This window comes from Rattus norvegicus, chromosome 15, assembly GCF_021556685.1.
Source record: "Rattus norvegicus strain SHRSP/BbbUtx chromosome 15, alternate assembly SHRSP_T2T, whole genome shotgun sequence".
Lineage (NCBI taxonomy): Eukaryota > Metazoa > Chordata > Mammalia > Rodentia > Muridae > Rattus > Rattus norvegicus.
In genome coordinates this window covers 28,693,753-28,700,416 of record NC_141548.1, presented here as the reverse complement: position 1 = coordinate 28,700,416, position 6,664 = coordinate 28,693,753, and the positions used below count along the sequence as shown (strand labels likewise).

At 42.0% G+C, this 6,664-nt stretch overlaps 1 pseudogene; it reads right to left on the bottom strand.

Annotated features, from left to right (window-relative positions):
- Window positions 1–5,361: 5,361 nt before the first annotated feature.
- Rpl31l10 (ribosomal protein L31 like 10) lies at window positions 5,362–5,739 on the bottom strand (annotated as a pseudogene).
- Between the last annotated feature and the right edge of the window lie 925 nt (window positions 5,740–6,664).

The following is a 6,664-nucleotide window of genomic DNA, read 5'->3' as shown; positions in this document are numbered from 1 at the left end:
TTCCTATTAGAAACAGACATTTTTGTTCTTCATATTAAGGTTATTTCCTGTGAGGCATAGTGACTCATACTTTTAATCCCGGCACTTGAAAGGAGACACAAGTCCAAAGGCAGCCTCAGCGACACAGTGAGACCCTGATGCAATGTGGTCATCATTAAATTAAGCAAAATAAGCGAGACAAAGAAAAACAAATGTTACATGCTTTCTTTCAATCATAGATCCCAGATTTCATGTAGATATATCAAATCACACACACACACACACACATACATACACATACACACACGCACATACATACATACATACACACACACGCACACATGCACACATACATACATACATACATACATACATACATATACACACACGCGCACACACACATACATACATACACACACACATACACACACATACACACACACACACACGGGAGGAGGACATGAAGATGAAAAGATTGTGGGAAATGAACAGGAACAAAGGGAGGGGAAACGGAGAGAGGAGGGGGGAGAAATGAATTTGGTCAAAGCACGTGATGTACTTGTTTCAAAATTATATACATCACTTACTGCAATGAATATAAGCAAATAAAATTTATATAAAATAAAAAAATACACATGCAAAGCATTCAGAAGTTCCTGAGTAGCTCCTGAGTAGTTCAGGCTCCTGTCTTCCCCTCATGTGAGCTCTGCGTCCATCAACCTCAGGCTACCTTAAGATGGGGCATCATGCCTTCAAGTAGCTGCAGAGTTCTAATGAAGAAATGTTTGAGATGATCGAAGGAGCCTGACCAACAATCTGTGACCATTGAGTCTGTGTTGGAAGACTTGGGAGTGGATGTTTAAGGACATAGCTACCAGCTCACTCTACCAAATGCCAATGAAGCAATGTTTCAAAGGTAACTCAGTGGGCAGGCATGGTGGTACACATAAAAGTGGTGTATCTGCCACGAAGATGGCCCAGAGGATGGTGGGAAGAAAGGAAAGTGGACTGATGTCCACCCCATGTGAACCCAGCAACTCCTGAAAATTTAGCAAGCAACATTTTTTAAAGTTCCTCTGACTGCAAACTATGTACACATCAAAGGTTCGCTTGACATGGCGTGCAAGATGCTACCAAGAAGATGGGGGTCTTCTGAGATTTACAGAATCCCTTGAAATAAATTGACCTTACTGGAGAGGAGGAAGCTGGCTGCGCAGAGTGCTGCATTGTTCAAACGCCAGCTGCACTGCTGGCCTATAACTGTTGCTGGCAGACACAGTTGGTACAGCTGCAGTCCAGCAAGACACTCTCCAGCACGACACACTCCAGCATGACTCGCTCCAGCATGATACACTCCAGCACGCTGCTGTCTCTACGCCAGGGCCAGTGCCAAATCCACACTGTTGCCAGCTGCTTCTCACAAGAGCAATGGCTTCTTTTACTTTTCAACAAAACTGAGCTATAGGGCCTCATTTATGTAATAGATTTTATGTGTGTGTGTGTGTGTGTGTTTGTGTGTGTGTATATGTGTGTGTGTTATATGCATTTCAGATTTCTTTTATGTGTGTATGTGTGTGTATGTGTGTGTGTATATGTGTGTGTGTTATATGCATTTCAGATTTCTTTTATGTGTATGAGTATGTGTGTGTGTATGTGTGTGTGTTGTATGCATTTCAGATTTCTTTTATGTGTATGAGTATGTGTGTGTGTGTGTGTGTGTGTGTGTGTGTGTGTGTGTTGTATGCATTTCAGATTTCTTTTTTTTTTTTTTGGAGCTGGGGCCTTGCGCTTGCTAGGCAAGCGCTCTACCACTGAGCTAAATCCCCAGCCCCTGTGTGTGTGTTTGTGTGTGCGTGTATGTGTGTGTGTGTGTGTATATGTGTGTGTTATATGCATTTCAGATTTCTTTTATGTGTATGAGTGTGTGTGTGTGTGTGTGTGTGTGTGTGTGTTGTATGCATTTCAGATTTCTTTTTTTTTTTTTTTTTTTCCGGAGCTGGGGCCTTGCGCTTGCTAGGCAAGCGCTCTACCACTGAGCTAAATCCCCAACCCCTCAGATTTCTTTTATGTTTATGAGTGCCTGATGCCTGAGGTCAGAAGCAAGTATCAGATCCCTCGGAGTGGGAGTTGCAGATGGTTATGAGCCACCATGTGGGTGCTGGGAGCAAACCTGGGTTCTTTGCAAGAGCAAGTGCTCCTCATTGATGAGCCAGTTCTCCAGCCCATTTTGTTTTTGAGTTAAGGTCCTATTATGTATTCCCAACTAACCTCAAAATCATAATCCCCCTGACTCAGCATACCAACTGCTAGGATCATACATCCACCAGGACTAGTTTTGGAGTTGGATCTCTTAACTGAATCTGAGGCTTTCCCCTCCACCGCCACACCCCAATTTAACCTTTTTTTTTTTTTTTTAAATTTAAACATGCTACCTACAGATTCAGTTACTACACAGTTTGTGGCTTGGGTTGAAGAAATACAGCTAGAACATCTCTTAGATTCTCAGTTTAAAAACCATTTTCAGGACAGGAGAGAGGGCTCAGCGGTTAAGAGCATTCACTGCTCTTCCAGAGGTCCTAAGTTCAATTCCCAGTAACCACATCTGTAATGAGATATGATGCCCTCTTTTGGTGTATCTGAAGACAGCCACAGTGTACTCATATACAATAAATAAATAAATAAATAAATAAATAAATAAATAAATAATAAATCTTTTTTTTAAAAGTTACTTCCAAAATAACTCACTCGGTTCTTGTTAAACTGTATGAATTGGTCCAGATATTTTCTGAGTCAGAGGGATTCCAGCTTTGTAGATCTATTATCTGTCTCTAGCTGTGTATCACGTTTATTTATTTATGTATGGTGGGTTGGGCACACATATGGTGGTATGTACATGGAGGTCACAGGACAGCCTGCAGGAGTTGGTTCTTTCTTTCCACCATGTGGGTCCTGGAGAACAAACTGAGATTGACAGATTTAGTGGCAAGCTCCCTTCCCTGCTTTTCTTTTAAAAAGATGTATTTTCATTTATGTATATGTGTGTGTCTGTGTGTTGGTACCTGTGTGTGAATGCTGGCACCCCTGGACGCCAGATGGGGGCACTGGGTCTCTTGAGGCTAGAGTTACAGGCGTTGTGAGCTGCCTGGTGTAGGTGCAGGGATCTAAATCAGCGAATGCTTGTAGCAGCTGAACTGCCTCTCACCTTGTAGCACTTTTGCCCCATCCCTCACTCTCTTACTGCTTTTGACTCTCGGCCCAGTGTCCACGGTGAAAAGCTGCTGGCCCTACTTTTGCCAACTTCCAAGTTGAATTAATTACATTGACTATTTTTTAAAAATATTTTTTGTTTTTATTTATGTACGTGTGCGTCACATATGTGAGGATGCCTACAGAAGCTAGAGTAGGGTGTTGAATCCTCTGGACCTGGAGTTGCTGGGGTCTGCACTAGGGTCCTCCGAAAGAGCCGCGTGTGCTTTTTAACCACTGCGAGGCCGCTCTGGCCCTATGTAAACGATTTTTAAATGTGAGGAGTCATTCAGCAAAAGCCCAATCAGGAATGATATTCTTGCGCTGCACCCTTTATTCGTCCATGAACAGTGACATTTATTGTTAAGGGAGGAAGAAGAGCTAGTGTGATCTCTTGGCTGTGCTTGAGCCCATGTTACTCTGACCAGGTCAGTGAAGACCACGTGGTTCTGCAGTTTAGTCTGATCCAGAGTGACCTCCTCTGCCACGCACACCTGCCAGTCAGCTCCCCTCTGCTCGCAGTCTACGCTTTCTGTCATTCAGAACCAGGAGGTCAAGGAGGGTGTAACACGCAGATAGAAAGATCACAATAAAATTGTACCTGGATTGAATTGGAACTAATCCTCTATAGTTGGCCTCCCTGTTTGTGTTGATCATATTTGGGTGTAGGGACTTCCCCTTTAGCTGTGGTCAGAGATTTTTCTTTTTTCTTTTTTTCTTTTTTTTTTTTTTCGGAGCTGGGGACCGAACCCAGGGCCTTGCGCTTGCTAGGCAAGCGCTCTATCACTGAGCTAAATCCCCAACCTGGTCAGAGATTTTTATTAGAAGAAATTTAGTGTCATTGTCCTGTGAGGCACTAAAGCCGTGCTGCCTTGGTTCACACTGAGATCTGTTATTTCCTGTGAGTGTGGTTATTTACCATTCCCTGCATTGGTTTCCTATTTTGTATAACAAGAATAAAAACAACAACCTGGAGAATTGTTTAGCCAGGCACGGGCGCACGCCTTTAATCCCAGCACTTGGGAGGCAGAGGCAGATGAACCCCTGTGAATTTGAGGCCAGATCTGTTCTACATAGTGAGTCCCAGGATGCCAGGGCTATACAGTGAGACCCTGTCTCAAACAAAACAAAACAGAAAACAATAAAGGACTGTTTTATGAGAATTAAGTCAGCTAACATGGGCAAGGCACTTAGGCCCGATGTGTAGCAAATTCTCGGTAACATGCTGCTCCTACTTTTAAATTTTTTAATAAAAATTCTTTTTAAAAAAGATTTATTTTTTAAAATTGGCACCATAAAAAAAAGATTTATTTCTATTTTACGCATGTGAGCACACTGTCGCTGTCTTCAGACACACCAGAAGAGGGCATCAGACCTCATTACAGATGGTTGTGAGCCACCATGTGTTGCTGGGAATTGAACTCAGGACCTCAGGAAGAGCAGTCAGTGCTCTTAACCACTGAGTCATCTCTCCAGCCCCAAAATTGCTTTTCTTTCCTTTAAGAATGTTTTTATTTATTCTTTGGGAACTTCATACAATATATTTTGACCATATTTACCCCCTCTTCCAACTCCTCCTAGATCCTCTCTAAATGCTTTTTCTTTCTAATTAATTTTTTTAAGTTAGCATACAAAGTAGTGGGTTTCATCATTCAAATCAAAAGAAGGTGGACTGAGGAGATGGTTTGAGTCCCAGCACCCATTGGTGGCTTACAAATATCTGTAATTACAGTTCCCAGGGATCTGACACCCTCTTCTGGCCACCTTGGGCACCAGGCACATGTGGTTCGCAGACATACATTTGAACAAAATATTCATACTCATAAAATAAATAAATAAAAATAAATGTTTTTCATATGAAAAAATATTTAAAGGACCCAGAATATTTCAAGGAACTATGAAGAACAAAATTTTAGGTCTAATACCACATGATTTAAAAATTAACTCTAAAACAACAGTAATTAAGTTAATGTTCTATCACTGTAAAGACTGTAAAATAAACCAGACATGATGGTATATGACCTTTTCCTCCCCACCCGACTTCTCTCCCCTCTCCTTTCTCTTCCTCCTCCTCTTCTTCTTCTTCTTTTTTTTTTTTTTTTTGGCAGTTCTGTAACTTTATTTGACATTCAGCAGTTAGTTCTCATCCATATTGACCATCTGTAGATTTTTGAATGTGGTAACAGGCACGTAAGTTACCAGTGTGTAGAGCTTGTTTGGTGAATCCTCATCTTCATTACGCTTTCTGGACAAACGCACTCGGATGCGGTACGGAACATTCCTTATTCCTTTGGCCCAGACACCTTTATTGAGCCTGGTGTCTATGCGCACATCTGGAGTCCCCATCTCCTTCATGGCAAATTTCTGAATTTCTTTGAATGCCCGAGGAGCACACTTCTTGAAGCCCACTCCATGGATGCGCTTGTGAATGTTGATGGTGTATTCTCGGGTCATCACCTTGTTGATGGAAGAACAGCCCTTCTTCTTCTCGCCACCCTTCTTTGTGGGAGCCATTCTGCCAGGCCCAAGTTGGACTCTTCCTCCTCTTCTTAAAATAAGGTTTATGTATCTCTGGCTGCCCTGGAAGTAAGTATGTAGACTACACTGGCTTTGATCTCACAGAGGTCTGCCTGCCTCAATCTTTAAAAATAAGTGTCTATATGCATATGCAAATGAATCAATCCAACAGAGCCCAGGAACGCTATGTAGAGCCCAGCTCCCAACTATGTAGACTCTTAATTTTATGCAAAGTTATCAAAGAAATTCATTTGGGGTTGATTAATGCCTGTAATCCCAGGACTCCGGAGTCTGGAGGTTTGTGAGTTCATGGCCAGTCTAGGCTACATAGTGAGACCCCATTTTCCAAAAATAATAACATAAAATAAAATAAACTTTGATTTTCACATCTCACAATATAAAAACAGTTATTAACCGATCTTAGTTTTAACTGTAAGCCTAAAACTATAAACACCTCCGGTTTACAAACCATTGCTTGCTTGCTTTTTTATTTCTGCAGCGTTAGTCTCCCTGTATTATTAATACTCCCTCTGTATTATTAATACTTTGGCAAAGTCAATCTGTTCTTAACATTTTATCCAGGATTGGGAGCATCGGTGTGTTATCGGCTCATTCATCTCACCTCCTGCTTCCTTCGGTGATGCCTGTGTGTGTATGAGTGTGCGTGTGTGTGTGTATGAGTGTGCATGTGTGCATGCGTGTGTGTGCACACACGCATGTGTGTGCTCATGATATGACGATTGTGCTGAAGTCACTTAGCCTCTTCTGCAGGCTCTAAGTCACGGTTTAGAGGTTTTAAAAACAGAGTCCAAAGATTCTTCCTTGGTGACAATTTCTCATTTTAGGACTCGTGTGGTTGGTGACAGAATGACATGCACTTTACGGTGCAGACAACAGTAAACCAGCACATTCAGGAGTGTGA